The following is a 16,847-nucleotide window of genomic DNA, read 5'->3' on the forward strand; positions in this document are numbered from 1 at the left end:
CAATGGAATCCCTATGGTCTCTAGATGAGCCTCAGAGTCCTTTGGTTCCTCAAAGGGAAGCTCCTTATTGGTCACTGGACGTCCCAGGAGGTCTTCCTCCTTGGGATTCACGTCCTCCTCTCCCTCATTGGGTTCGGCCATTTTGCTTATGTCAATGGCCTTGCACTCTCCTTTTGGATTCTCTTCTGTATTGCTTAGGAGAGTACTGGGAGGGATTTCAGTGATCTTTTTACTCAGCTGGCCCACTTGTTCTTCCAAATTTCTAATGGAAGATCTTGTTTCATTCATGAAACTTACAGTGGCCTTGGATAGATCAGAGACTAAGTTTGCCAAATTAGAAGTATTTTGTTCAGAGTCCTCTGTCTGTTGCTGAGTGGATGATGGAAAAGGTTTATTATTGCTAAACCTGTTTCTTCCACCATTATTAAAGCCTTGTTGAGGCTTTTGATCCTTCCATGAGAAATTTGGATGATTTCTCCATGATGAGTTATAGGTGTTTCCATAAGGTTCACCTAAGTAATTTACCTCTGCTATTGCAGGGTTTTCAGGATCATAAGCTTCTTCTTCAGAAGATGCCTCTTGAGTACTGTTGGATGCAGCTTGCATTCCATGCAGACTCTGAGAGATCATATTGACTTGCTGAGTCAATATTTTATTCTGAGCCAATATGGCATTCAGAGTATCAACTTCAAGAACTCCCTTCTTCATAGGCGTCCCATTACTCACAGGATTCCTCTCAGAAGTGTACATGAACTGGTTATTAGCAACCATGTCAATGAGTTCTTGAGCTTCTGCAGGCGTTTTCTTTAGGTGAATGGATCCACCTACAGAAGTGTCCAGTGACATCTTTGATAGCTCAGATAAACCATCATAGAATATATCCAGGATGGTCCATTCTGAAAGCATGTCAGAAGGACACTTTTTGGTCAACTGTTTGTATCTTTCCCAAGCTTCATAGAGGGATTCACCTTCTTTCTGTCTGAAGGTTTGAACATCAGCTCTAAGCTTGCTCAGCTTTTGAGGAGGAAAGTACTTGGCTAAGAAAGCCGTGACCAGCTTATCCCAAGAGTTCAGGCTGTCTTTGGGTTGAGAATCCAACCATAATCTAGCTCTGTCTCTTATAGCAAAAGGGAAAAGCATGAGCCTGTAGACTTTAGGATCTACTCCATTAGTCTTAACAGTATCACATATCTGCAAGAATTCAGTTAAGAACTGAAAAGGATCTTCAGATGAAAGTCCATGAAACTTGCAGTTCTGCTGCATCAGAGAAACTAATTGAGGTTTCAGCTCAAAGTTGTTTGCTCCAATGGCAAGAATGGAGATGCTTCTTCCATGTAAATTGGAATTAGGTGTAGTAAAGTCACCAAGCATCTTCCTTACATTATTATTATTTTCGGCTGCCATCTCCTCTTCCTGTTCGAAAATTTCTGAAAGGTTATCTCTGGATTGTTGTATTTTAGCTTCTCTTAATTTTCTCTTCAGAGTCCTTTCAGGTTCTGGATCTGCTTCAACAAGAATGTTCTTATCCTTGCTCCTGCTCATATGACAAAGAAGAGGGCACAGAAAAAATAATAATAATAATATGGATCCTTTATACCACAGTATAGGTATCCCTGTGTGAGTAGAAGAAGAGGGGGAGACAAAGAATGTAATATAATGGAAGAAACACAACTGTGAGGAGGTTTGAGATGTGAGATGAGATGTTAGTAGATGAATAAATAAATAGAATAAGATGGGAGAGGGAGAATTTTCGAAAAATATTTTTGAAAAAGAGTTAGTGATTTTCGAAAATGGTTTTTGAAAAATGTTAGTATTTTTCGAAAATTTTTAAAATCAAAAATAAAAATAAGAATAATTAGTTAATTAAAAAGAAATTTTTGAAAACGGGGGGAGATATTTTCGAAAATTAGAGAGAGAGAGAGTTAGTTAGGTAGTTTTGAAAAAGTTAAGAAACAAACAAAAAGTTAGTTAGTTAGTCGAAATAAATTTTGAAAAGATAAGAAGTTAGGAAGTTAGAAAAGATATTTTGAAAAAGATAAGATGAGAAGATATTTTTGAAAAGATATGATAGAAATTAGTTTTTGAAAAAGATTTGATTTTTAAAATCTCAATTAATGACTTGATTCACAAGAGATCACAAGATATGATTCTAGAACTTAAAGTTTGAATCTTTCTTAACAAGCAAGTAACAAACTTCAAATTTTTGAATCAAAACATTAATTGATTATGTTATTTTCGAAAATTTGATAAAAATAAGAAAAAGATTTTTGAAAAATATTTTTGGAATTTTCGAAAATAACTAAAAATTTTGAAAAAGATTTGATTTTTGAAAAAGATTTTGAAAAAGATAAGATTTTCAAATTGAAAATTTGATTTGACTCATAAGAAACAACTTGATTTTTTAAAATTTTTTGAAAAAGTCAACTCAAATTTTCGAATTTGATGAGAGAAAAAGGGAAAGATATTTTTTTGATTTTTGAATTTTTATGATGCAAGAGAAAAACACTAAAATGATGCAATGCATGAAATTTTTAGATCAAAACATGTGATGCATGCAAGAATGCTATGAATGTCAAGATGAACTCCAAGAACACTTTGAATGTCAAGATGAACATCATAGACACAATTTTGAAAAACTTTTAATGCAAAGAAAACATGCAAGACACCAAACTTAGAATTCTTTAATGCTTAGGCACTAAGAATTCAAGAATGCATATGAAAAACACCATACAACACAAAACAAAAAAATCATCAAGATCAAACAAGAAAACTTACCAAGAACAACTTGAAGATCATGAAGAACACTATGAATGCATGAAATTTTTGAAAAATGCAAGATGCACATGCAAATGACACCAAACTTATGACATGACTCATGACTCAAACAAGAAACACAAAAAATGTTTTTGACTTTTATGATTTTCTAATTTTTTTGGATTTTTTCGAAAATTATATGAAAAAGAAAAAATAAGGATTCCAAAATTTTTAACATGAATTCCAGGAATCTTGCATTCTTAGTCTAAAGCTTCAGTCCAGGAATTAGACATGGCTCACTAGCCAGCCAAGCTTTCAATGAAAGCTCCGGTCCAAAACACTAGACATGGCCAATGGCCAGCCAAGCTTCAGCATGTAATTCAGACATGACACGCCTGACATACTCATTCCCAAAGGAATTAGACATGGCTTTACAGCCAGCCAGGCTTCAACATGTTTCATGAAACACTAGAATTCATTCTTAAAAATTTTGAATAAAATTTTTTGAAAACATTTTTATATTATTTTTTTCGAAAACAAATGAGAAACTTTTGAAATATTTTTGAAAATTTTTTGAAAAGAAAACGAAAAGAAAGTTACCTAATCTGAGCAACAAGATGAACCGTCAGTTGTCCAAACTCGAACAATCCCCGGCAACAGCGCCAAAAACTTGGTGTTGTTGCCGGGATTGGGATCTCAGACGATTCTTGGTGCCAAACAGGAACAATTAAGTCCCCGGCAACGGCGCCAAAAACTTGGTGCACGAAATTGTGATGTCCAGGCTCGAACAATCCCTGGCAACGTGAGCAACTTGGTACGCGTAATCATGATTACACTTTAATTATGTAAAATTCATGGCTCTTTCTTTCCCTGGCAATGGCGCCAAGAACATGGTGCCAATACCATGGTTCACAACTTCGATACAACTAACCAGCAAGTGCACTGGGTCGTCCAAGTAATACCTTACGTGAGTTAGGGTCGAATCCCATGGAGATTGTTGGTATGAAGCAAGCTATGGTCACCTTGCAAATCTCAGTTAGGCAGATATAAATTGATAATAGTGTTTTCGAATTTAATATGATAAAATAGGGATAGAAATACTTATGTAATTCATTGGTAGGAATTTCAGATAAGCGAATGGAGATGCTTTCGTTCCTCTGAACCTCTGCTTTCCTGCCATCTTCATCCAATCAGTCTTACTCATTTCCATGGCTGGCTTTATGCAAGGGCATCACCGTTGTCAGTGGCTAAATCCCCTCCTCTCAGTGAAAAATATGCTCACATGCTCTGTCACAGCACGGCTAATCATCTGTCGGTTCTCGATCATGCTGGAATAGGATTCACCCTCCTTTTGCGTCTGTCACTAACGCCCAGCACTCGCGAGTTTGAAGCTCGTCACAGTCATTCAATCATTGAATCCTACTCGGAATACCACAGACAAGGTTTAGACTTTTCGGATTCTCTTGAATGCCGCCATCATTCTAGCTTACGCCACGAAGATTCCGGTTAAGAGATCTAAGAGATATTCATTCTAGCTTATTTCATGTAGAACGGAAGTGTTTGTCAGGCACGTGTTCATAGGGGAGAATGGTGATGAGCGTCACACATAATCATCACCTTCATCACGTTCTTGGGTGCGAATGGATATCTTAGAAGCGAAATAAGATGAATTGAATAGAAAACAGTAGTACTTTGCATTAATCTTTGAGGAACAGCAGAGCTCCACACCTTAATCTATGGAGTGTAGAAACTCTACCGTGAAAATACATAAGTGAAAGGTCCAGGCATGGCCGAGATGGCCAGCCCCCTAAACGTGATCAATAGATCAAAAGATAATCCAGAGATCAAAGATGGTCAAAAAGACTAGTAAAAGGTCCTATTTATAATAAACTAGCTACTAGGGTTTACATGAGTAAGTAATTGATGCATAAATCCACTTTCGGGGCCCACTTGGTGTGTGTTTGGGCTGGGCTTGAGTGTTGCACGTGTAGAGGTCCTTCTTGGAGTTGAACGCCAGCTTTTGTGCCAGTTTGGGCGTTCAACTCTGGTTTTGGCTCCTTTTCTGGCGCTGGACGCCAGGTTTGGGTAGAAAGCTGGCGTTGAACGCCAGTTTACGTCGTCTATTCTTGGCCAAAGTATGGACTATTATATATTTCTGGAAAGCCCTAGATGTCTAATTTCCAACGCAATTGAAAGCGTGCCATTTTGAGTTCTGTAGCTCCAGAAAATCCACTTTGAGTGCAGGGAGGTCAGAATCCAACAACATCAGCAGTCCTTTTTCAACCTCTGAATCTGATTTTTGCTCAAGTCCCTTAATTTCAGCCAGAAAATACCTGAAATCACAGAAAAACACACAAACTCATAGTAAAGTCCAGAAATGTGAATTTAACATAAAAACTAATGAAAACATCCCTAAAAGTAACTAGATCCTACTAAAAACATACTAAAAACAATGCCAAAAAGCGTATAAATTATCCGCTCATCAATGCATATGCATATAATCTTAGAGTTATAGACTAGATGATTGCTACTTTGTTGGTGGCTTTTTTTAATAATCAAGTAGAATTTAAAATACCTAATATCTACTCCTTTGTTATCTATTTTTTGTTTTTTAAATACCCTTCCCTTTGTTATACATAACCATGGGTTTGAACTTTTAACGCCATGTAGTAGAAATGATTTTTCAAAGTATGCTAAACATGTTTCAAACTCTATGTACCATGAACAATAAGGATATGATGAATTGAATCCAAATATTATGTACCATGAACAATAATATATGTTTTTTTGAAGCATATCACTTTTATTATATAAAAATAACTTAGATATCTTTAAATATGATGTGGCTAAAACTGATGTTTGAACTGTAATTTGATTATTATGGTTTGTCTCCTCCAAAGTAGAACCAAATAATGTAACCTAAACTCAAATAATTTTGTTAATTTACTTCATTTTTCAATCTTATGTATATGCAGCATCTAATTTGAACCAATGAATGGTACAACAAGTATCTAATTAACCAAATGCTCTTATTTATTGAAATGTATCTAGTCTGCATTGGATGTACATTAGTAATCTGAGTTGTAACAGGTTAATTGCCAATAGGAATATTAGTGTTTGAAATAGGAATGCAATCATTATGAAGTATAGTACGGCAGGGTGAAGTTGATGAATTATTGAGTGGAAAATTAATGTTAGTAGGCATGGGGGTGCATTAGAGTCAGAATCTGATATGACAGTAGTTTGGTTGGTAGAAAAAGGCAAATTATGTGTAAATAAGGGAGGTGAAGTGTTAGCATCCCTTATCTCATTTGTTGAGGTAGCAGTAGGTGTAGAATTTTTGACTTGTATTATGAGATGATATAGTAGTAAAATTAGAAAAAGTTAAAACAGTATGAGGAAATTTTTAGTACTTTGTGTTTGCTTTCTCAGATTTTGCCTATTTTTTTTTCCATTTTTTTGTTGTTACTATGATTTTTTATTTAAGTTGTTACTATGATTTCTATACTGTGATTTTTCTTTTGCCATAATCTTCTAACTGCTTCTCACTGTATGCTCACCCAGCACCACCAGCGTCTGCTGTCTTTGCCGCCACTCCTCTGTTTCGCAGCCTTTGAGTCACGAACTCTATCACCGACTTGATCTTCACCTGGCTGTTGAACACCATTAACTTATACCATGAGGACAACGACTCGCCTTTTGCCTTCTTCGATTCCGCCTGCTACTCTTCTGCCCTGTGCTATCCGGTTCTGCCCTAATTTCCACCTTCTTCAAGGTTGTCTTTTTTTTTTCTTGCCCTATTTTGTTGTTTTGCCGTTATCTCTTGAATGATTTAATTGCTGCTGGGTCCCAAATCTGTTTTATATCAATTTATTGGTCAGCCGGCCCTATGCTAAAATATTTGAATAGCAATTCATTCTCTTTTAATTTTCTTTTTTTGTTTTCTCTAGTTCTTTCTATATGACAATTACACTATTAAAGTGTCGAGAGGTGTCATTCATTTATTTTATTTCTATGTCAAGGGCTCCAGAAGTGGACATGTATTAAAGTCTTTGGTAGTTTTTTCCTATTCAAAGAGACAATAATTTTAAAAAGGTAACCATAGTTCTAGAATTGATTTGAATAAAACTTGTTTTTCTGGGATGATGATGTAAGCATGTTTACTGAACCTATATAGTATTGCTTTATTTCATTTAAAAATATTATGTGTCCATATATATGAAGTGTATAATATTTTATGAATTTCCTTTTTTTTGTTGAATAAAATATAAATTTTATTGAACATTTCAAACTATATATACACACCACACAACTATTTTATTCAAAATCAGCTCTTGGAAATTGGAAGCATGACACAGTTTTTGTCAGTGTGTGATGGACTTGTTGAGCAGTTCAACTGCAACTTTAACTCTCCATTTTTCCTTTTCACGGATCTTATATTAATAACTTCACAAAATATATACGAATAATGCATCACTATTTCACTACATCAAGAACTGAGATAAAATCTATATCTTATCTATAAGTTCCATAAATCATTTAATATATGGATTAATTCTGGAATATTGATAAACAAACCTATAAACAAACCTAAAATTCTTTTACTTTCATGCTTCTAGTAATAATTTTAATTTTAACTTACTATTCACCTGCAAAATGCTTTTCCATAAATCTGATAATAAAATTTTTTGATTAAATATTTATATTTTTTATTTTAAAAATCTCCCTCCTAAAATTTTATACAGCAACTGCAGGATTACAAAAATATTATTATTGTTTGTATTGAGCAAGATTGAAGGCGAAAGTTTTTGGTTAAGGTTTTCCAAGCAGATTTTGTCAAAACGTTGATCGTGTCATGGCAAGGTACAATGCATACTTTAATTCTTTTGATTTGTTCGTTTTGAAGTTGTAATTTAACTTATTATATTTGTACTATAAATTCTATGTTTCTCTTTATTTGTTTTACCTCAATGGGTTTCTAGAGAATTACTTCTAAGACTAGAAACTATTTCCCAACCTAATTACAAGGCTTTGAAAGTCCTTTTCATTGCCCATTCCCTTTATAGCGAATAACACCCTTCCTCTTCTATTCTTGTTATCTTCACTTTGCGACCCCTTATAAATTTTCCTCCTAAAAAATTTAATAATTATCGATTAGGTTTTGTGATATGCCAAAGGATTGGATGGATCTACCGAGGTATAGCAAAGAGTATATCAATGGTGTTATTAGTTTTTTAGACTTTGCATACTCCGAGGGAGAACCGGATGGACGACAAATTTAATGTCCTTGTAAGAGGTGTTGTAACATTAATTGGTATAGAAGAGATGTGGTATTTGACCATTTAGTAGCCGACGGATTTGTTAAGGGATATAGAACATGGATTAATCATGGCGAATGGACAATCCTGATGGTGGTTGACGATGACAGGGATGATAAAGAAGGTGCACGCGATGACATTGAAGGACTGCTTAATGATGCATTTTGAGATGTATCTCATGCTGAGGGTGTTATTGTAGGACAAAATGAAGAGGCTAAAGTTTTACAATTTAATAGATAGGGCAAGTCAAGAGTTATACCCGAGTTGCAAGAAATTTTCTACATTATCTTTTACCATCCGGCTGTACTTGTTAAAGTGTTTGCACAATTGGAGCAATGCCTCCTTCACTTCACTTCTTGAGCTACTGAAAGAGGCAATGCCTGACATTAACATACCTTCATCTTTCAATAAGACAAAGGCTATGATAAGAGATTTAGGTCTGAAGATTAAGCAATAAAGATTAAGCTGACTATTATTGTACGTGGTTTATTGGCTAAGATAGAGTACTATTTAGAATCTTTACATGTATAGTTGACTAATGACTGTTATTAGAAGATACTTTTATTGACTAAGTGATATTATGGTTTTGATATGGCTACGCTTACTTTAGTGTGAGATGTATGAATTTTTACAGTTAACTTCATTCTAGTACTTTGGATTAATATTATAAATATATTTTGGTTAGAGATAATTTTTATTATTTAAAAAAATTATTTAGTATAATTATGTATTTATTTTTATTTTATAATATTCAACTCATTTAAATAAAAATGCAGAATTATTATACATGTTATCATATTAACTATTATGTTGTATTAATATATACAGATAAAAAACGAGACCTAAGGCTACACTTATATACAGTAGCTATAGTATACAAAAAAAAATGAGGGACCTAAGGCTACGCTTATAAAAAGTAGCTATGGTATACAATGTGGCTACACTTTACAGGTGATGCAGCAGCGTTGAAAAGCGTAGCCTATTCTGGTAAAAATGAAAGATGAAAAGCGTAATCTTTGATCTTGGACAGCATCACTTGAAAAGCACACCCTATTCCCAAACGCCAAAAGCGTAGCCCTTGGTGTAGAAAAGCGTAGCCTTTGAGAATAGGCAACGGTCGAATAGGAATCACCCAAAAAAGCGTAGCCGTAGCCCAAAAAACGTAGCCATAGCCTAAGGCATCATTTTTTTTTCACTTTTGGCTACACTTTTCAAGTGTAACTGAATGGGTATTTTTCTTGTAGTGAAAATATCTACAACTTTTTGTATATGGGATGCTTATTGGACCCCAAATATCTACATGGATTAGCTCAAAAATATTTCTAGTTTTTGTTGTGCTCAAAGAAAAAGAAGTTCTTTTGTGCTTGACAAAGTGACAACTATCACATGGAGACATAATCATTACTTTATTAATTTTTGTGTGTAGTAAATTGAAATACAACTGTGCAATATTGTGTAAAGTAGAAAAAAGAACATGACCTAATCTATTATGCCATAAGATGGAAGAGTCATTGGGTGTGTTTGTGTTTGAATGAGTAGTGAGATGTATGCTATGATGCTGTGCAGTGTCTAATGTATTTGCTTGGAGTGCATACAGTCTTTTATTGAGTTCAGCTACTTAATCCTCTTCATTGTATGGTACGGTAATCCTGTATCTCACAGTCAAATTGGTTAAAAACGAATTGACAGTCAATACAAGCTATAAGTTTTGACACTGAAATCAGGTTTAATGCAAAAGAAGGTAAGTAAAGAACATTTGTGAGGTACAAGTGTTCAAAAAATTTTACTGTGCCAGATATTGAAGCAATGACCACGCATTTATTAGGTAATTTGACTCTTATTGGATGTATGGCTTTATATGTGTGGAATACAGCAATGTGATGAGTGACATGAATTGTGACACCTGTGTCAATGACCTAGGAACCAGTGTAATGTGATGAATTAAGAGTGTATTCCATAGAATTGCCTTCAGAAGGATATTGGACTTCTATGGCATGCGAGACTTGATTCACAGTATGGGAAGTTGTTGAGGAATTTTATTGTAGGAGAGCTAATAGGGCTTGCTTTTGATCTTGAGTAAAGAAGGTTGATGAACTATCACCATCTTTCTAATAGAGCTCAATAATATCATCATGCTCATCATCATGTGCAGCAGCTGTGAAATTCTTGATGGTATGGGCTGTTCTGGCTTTAAAGTGTGGAGGGAAGCCATGTTTCTTGTAGCATTGATCAACTAGATGTCCTTCCCTACCATAAAAAAAACATTGTTTGCTTTGTCCTCATCCTCCATAACTTCAGCCGCTGCTACCGCGCCATTTCTGCCTCGATTCCTGCCTTGGAAAGAATTAGTTCCAGTGAAGTTGTGAACCACATTCACCAACTATTTGGATTCTTCCAAATCAGTCCTAAGAAATTGCCTTTCCTGTTGCATAAGCAATGAAAGAGTGGTGTCAATCGATGGCAATGGCTGCATTAGCATGATGCTTGATCGAACAGTTGAATATTGCTTGTTTAAGCCACGAAGGAATCGAACAACAAATGTGGCGTCTCTGTATTCTTGAGTTGTGGATGCATATGGATAATTAGGGCCACAAACAAATAAAGGTATGGGTTGAAAAATTTCTAGTTCCTCCCATATTTCTCGCAGCTTTGTGAAATAAGATGTAAGTTCAAGATCACCCTGTCTAAATGAGAAGAGGTATTCTTTGAGCTCAGCAATGCAAAACACACCTCCTTGATAGAAGCGCTTTTTGAGTTCTTCCAAAATGCTATAAGCGACACAATTCCAAATGACGTTGTTGCATATGTCTGGGCTGAGAGAGAGGTGGAGCCAAGAGACTACAAGTGTATTGCGAGTACTAGTTTTCGAAAGTGCATCAAAGACTCTTTTAATTAGTTAAAATAACAAAAAAATATGAAAAAATAACTTTGAAAATAAAATGACTGAAAGTGAAAGAAATGGCATTTAATTTAAAGAAAGCAAGAAATTGCCTTAGATAAAATCGAAGGACTTTAAATTCAAACAACAAGGTACAGAATCTTAAAAGTAGAATGAAAACATAAACTTGCTGAAAAATAAACTTGCAGGAAAAGAAAGATTACAAGAAATTTAAAGTAAATATAAAAAACATAGAAGGAACCCTACAGAAAAGAAAATTTTTTGCAAACTTAGAAATTTGCTGGGGATATGAGTGTGCGAGAGTGTTTTCTAAAATGAGATTCCAACCTTTATTCCTTCCATTCTTCGTATATTTATAAGACTCTTCGATATCAAATTTTAAATACATTTCCCACATGCATCAATCTTTAGATAATCGTTTCTGTGCTTTGAATGATGTTAATAATTGACATCAATTATCTTCAATAAAATTTGTTTATCAACCTCATCTTCCTCATCGATAAATCCCTTTCAATGAGTCCTATATCCTTCAAAAAGTACTTATTGAGCTTTGATCTTGATACCTCAAAACTTATTTTATTTTTTACTAACAAATTGACTCCTTAGGATTAACGCGTCTATTCAAAATCAAATTGAAAATGAAGCGCTTAATCCTACTTAAAAGTTTCCCTCAAATACCATAATTAATCAATTAATTTGTACGAAGCTCATTAATTGTTCATGTCTCCAGAAATTTAATAATTATGCCCATTACAACACGTTTTTCCATTAATTACTGTTTCTCTCTCTTTTCCAGTTTCACCTTCTCAAAGAAGTTTTCTCTTTTCAATTTTGAAAAACAAATTACAATCTCGAAAAACTCTATTTACTTCTTCTTATTCGGCTTGGCAACATCTTCACAACAATTAACAATTTTAACTTTCTATCTTCTAGTTCTTCCATTTTTTCTCCTCTTTTTCCAGTAATCATTTCATCTTTAAACTTAACCTTCTTTCTTGATTTTATCTCTCTGTAATCAAAAGTCTCACCTAAAGCTCCAGAAACTTCATTAACCAAAGACAAAGGCAAAAAGGTCATGATTGAAACTTTTGTACAATCTGACTTGAATATTTTATCTCGAACTAGAGATATCATCATCAAAGACCCAGGTAACACCACAAATGACAAGAATATTCTCTTCCCCTTCACTGTTGAAGACAATACTTACTGCTTCATTAGCTCTATACACTCTTTAGAACAAGCTAAAAAAATTGTCCATCATTTTTCTAATGCTGAAGGGGAAGATCTACTCATTAAACAAGAACTTTTCATAGCACCCTTCACTGATGACAAAAAGCTTTTTCAAAATAACCCTAAGATTTTCTTCAAAAATGCCAACTTTTTTTCTTGGTATCAAAGGGTTGAATTTGTAAAAGGTGAAACCTGAAAGTTACAAGGTATTCATGATCTCCTTTGTCTCTTTCATTTTACACCTATTACGCATCATTGGATGATTGGTGCTGCCCTCTGTTTCTGGAATAGAACCACCAACATTTTTCACCTTACATGGGTATGATTGGCCCCACACTCTTTGATGTAGCTGCTATTACTGGACTACCAATGGGCAACCCTGTTGCCACATTTGAAATGAAACCAAGTCGGTAGTACAACATCATTGAGAAAAGCTCTTATGGGAAATTTATTAAACTCAATATGGGGAAAGAAAACACCCCTGTTACCGATGATGAGTGTGTAGCATTTTTGTATTATTGGTTAAATGTTATTATATTCTGTTCAAGAAGTGTCTCCATGCAAAAATTATTCATCCCCTTGGCTGCCTTGCTTCACGAGGGACACAAATTTAACTTGGCCAAATTACTCCTTGGCAATCTATATGATTGATGAATGGACTTTTGTGTGGTTTAGAATTTCTCAAATGAATTCTCGTTGCAAGTATAGTTTCTAAACCAACACTAATCCTTTCATACAAAAATTGTGTTTGTCATTAGTACAAACCCCTAAATTTATAAACCGAAGTATTAAACCTCGGGTCGTTCTCCCTAGGAATTGCAATAAAGTGTTTTGTTATTGGTTATGAGTTATATTTTGGGGTTTTTAATAAGAGACATGAAATGTAAATGGCAATGAATTAAACTAATAGATAAAAAGGTCTTGGCAAAGGTTGGTGGTCAAGGATCTCTATCCCTATCACTAACCACAACATGAGAATTGGCAAGGATCAACCCCAATAACTCATCCTCTAATAAAGGAAAGTCAAATGAGCTATGTCAATCCAAGACCATAAGTCCTAGTTCTCCACCAAATCAATTAGTGAGATCTAGCGTTAATGGCTCCCAATCGTCAATTACTTGGACATTAGTAACTCAAGAGTTCCTAAGTTACCTTCCCAAGCCAAGAGCATTAAAATCTACTCTAAAATCTAACCAAGCATTTCATCAAACACTTGGAAGGCATAAAAGGAAAGCATAGTAAAATTACAAGAAAAATAAATCTACTCAATTGCAAGGAATTAAACAACAACAAATCAAATCAACAATAAAGGAATATGAATCATAAATTGCATAAAAAGGAAAAGAAAAGAACAAAAGTACATCAACATAAAAGTAGAGAATTACAAGAATTAAATGCAAAACTAGAAAGAGGAAAGGTAGAAGAAGAAGAATTGCAAAAGGAAAAGTAAATCAAAGCATGAATTAAACCTAGATCTAAGAAATTCTAATCTAGATCTAAAACCTAATCCTAATCCTAGAGAGAAGTGAGAGCTTCTCTCTCTAAAACTACTCTAAACTAATCCTAATGAGTGTGAATGAGTCTAAGTGTTGATTCCCTTCAATCCTTGGTCCTTTAAATGCATTTTGGCGCCAAAGTTGGTTGCAAATTGGGCCCCACAGCTCCTCAAAATTGCTGGGCACGTTTTCTATTAAAATATTATGTGCGGCCACCGACGCGTATGTGTACAGTGCGCATACGCGTCCCTTGCGTTTTCGCGATCCACGCGTGCGCGTACGGTGCGCGTGTAGGTGGATGAAGATATCCAAATCTTTGGCTTTTTCATGTGTTCTCCACTTTGCATGCTTTCCTCTCCATTCCCTTGATCCATTCCTAGCCTTTTCAACCTGAAATCACTTAATAAACAAATCAAGGCATCTAGTGGAATCAAAGGTGAATTGAATTTAGCTAATTAAGGACCTAGAAAGCATGTTTTCACATCTAAGCACGAATAAGGAGACAACCATGAAACCATGCTATTTCATTGAATAAATGTGGGTAAAAGGTCATAAAGTCTCCTAAATTAGGCACAAGATAAACCCTACAAATGGGGTTTATCAACCTCCCCACACTTAAACCAAGCATGTCCTCATGCTTAAACCAAGAATGAAGTAAGGGATATGACATTTATTCAATGAAATCTGACTAAATGCAATCTACCTATATGCAACTATCTACATGAATGCAATTGCTTGGTCAAAAATAAATCAATTCCCAAGAGACATATATGCACAAGGGCTAAAGGACTAGCAAGTCTAATCCACAATTGAATTGAGCTATTAAATATTTTTACCAAATTGCATGAAGAATGATGATCATAGGTGAAAACATGTAATTGAGCATCAAACCCTCACCGAATGTGTTTGCACTCTATTCACTCATGTGTTTAGGATTGATTCACTCAATTCTCCCCTAATCATACTTTCCAAGATTTGTTTTTCTTCTAACAATCAACATTTATTTCATGCATGCATACAAGTATCATGAGGTCTTTTCTTTAGGTTGTACTGGGGCTAGGGTCAAGGTAGGATGCATATATGGTCAAGTGAGCTTGAAATTTGAATCTTTGATAAGCTTAGACTTCCCACCTAACCTATGACACTCTATACAATTCAAACTAACCTAACTACCCATTTTCTCACTTTTTCACATTCTCATGTATTCCTTTTCATTTCACAACACTTATGCATTGATCTTTATTGAACTTTACCTTGGGGCATTTTGTCCCCTTTTTATTTCTTTCTTTTTATTTGTTTCTTTCTTTTTCTATTTTGTTCTTTTCTTTTCTTTTCCATGCTCTTCTTTTTGTTTCTTTTTCTTTTTCTTTTATTTTTCTCATGTTTTTTCCAAACTATATACAGGAACATCAGTGTATAAGGTCTATACATTTTAATTAACACATGAGTATGTACTTAATTCCCAATATTTACAACAAAAATATAAAACTACCCTTTTATTCACCCAATGTCCCAAGTTTTTCCACACTTGAATGATACACACACTCACTACTAGCCTAAGCTAATCAAAAATCCAAATTAGGACTTTTATTATTTTTCGCTTAAAGGCTTGTAATATGCTAAAATTAGAATAAGTGGATTAATCATAGGCTCAAAGTTGGCTAACAATGAAAGATAAAAGGTAAGGCTATTTAGGTAAGTGAGCTAAATGAAATGATGGCCTCAATCATATAAATGCATGAATACACAAAATAATGGACATAAAGAATCAAACAAATCAAAGATTACAATCATAGAAAGAGAATAATGCACACAAGAAAGAAAATAAGTGGCTATATAATGTAACCACATGATGAGCGGATAATTTATACGCTTTTTGGCATTGTTTTTAGTATGTTTTTAGCATGTTTTAGTTAGTTTTTATTTAAAATTCACTTTTCTGGACTTTACTATGAGTTTGTGTATTTTTCTGTGATTTCAGGTATTTTCTGGCTGAAATTGAGGGACCTGAGCAAAAATTTGATTCAGAGGCTGAAAAGGACTGCAGATGCTGTTGGATTCTGACCTCCCTGCACTCGAAGTGGATTTTCTGGAGTTACAGAAGCCCAATTGTTGCGCTCTCAATTGCGTTGGAAAGTAGACATCCAGGGCTTTCCAACAATATATAATAGTCCATACTTTGCCTAAGATTGGATGGCCCAAACCGGCGTTCAAAGTCAGCATCTGAATTCCCGGCGTTAAACGCCGGAACTGGCACAAAAGTGGGAGTTAAACGCCCAAACTGGCACAAAAGCTGGCGTTTAACTCCAAGAGAAGTCTCTACATGAAAATGCTTCAATGCTCAGCCCAAGCACACATCAAGTGGGCCCGGAAGTGGATATTTACATCATTTACTCATTTCTGTAAACCCTAGGCTACTAGTTCTCTATAAATAAGACCTTTTTGCTATTGTATCTTTACCTCATGACACTTTACACGTTTCTTGTTGTGTTCTCTACGGCATGAGTCTCTAAACCCCATTGTTGGGGGTGAGAAGCTCTGCTGTTCTTCATGAATTAATGCAATTACTACTGTTTTCTATTCTATTACGCTTGCTTCCATTCTAAGATATCCATTCGCACTTCAACTTGATGAATGTAATGATCCGTGACACTCATCATCATTCTCACCTATGAACGCGTGCCTGACAACTACCTCCGTTCTATCTTAGATTGAATGCATATCTCTTAGCCTCATGATTCAAATCAGAGTCTTCGTGGTATAAGCTAGAATCATTGGCGGTCATTCCTGAGATCCAGAACGTCTAAACCTTGTCTGTGGTATTCTGAGTAGGATCTGGGAAGGGATGACTGTGACAAGCTTCAAACTCGCGAGTGTGGGGCGTAGTGACAGACGCAAAAGGATCAATGGATCCTATTCCGAAATGATCGAGAACCGACAGATGATTAGCCGTGCGGTGACAGCGCATTTGGAACATTTTGAGAGGACAGGATGTAGCCATTGACAACGGTGATGCCCAACATAAAGCTTGCCATGGAAGGAGTTTTGCGTGCATGAAGAAGAAGACAGTAGGAAAGCAGAGGTTCAGAAGACAAAGCATCTCCAAAGCCTCAACCTGTTCTTCATTACTGCATAACAAGTATTTATTTC

The 16,847-nt window shown here is 35.1% G+C and overlaps 1 non-coding gene across 1 annotated transcript; it reads left to right on the forward strand.

Moving 5' to 3' along the window:
• The first annotated feature begins 900 nt into the window (after positions 1 to 900).
• Positions 901 to 1,008, forward strand: LOC148581345 (small nucleolar RNA R71). Its single transcript, XR_015895869.1, has one exon. It is a non-coding gene; the product is annotated as a small nucleolar RNA R71 (small nucleolar RNA).
• The last annotated feature ends 15,839 nt before the right edge of the window (positions 1,009 to 16,847 follow it).

The sequence above is a fragment of the Arachis ipaensis genome, chromosome B10 (genome assembly GCF_059453495.1).
Source record: "Arachis ipaensis isolate K30076 ecotype BB chromosome B10, ASM5945349v1, whole genome shotgun sequence".
NCBI lineage: Eukaryota > Viridiplantae > Streptophyta > Magnoliopsida > Fabales > Fabaceae > Arachis > Arachis ipaensis.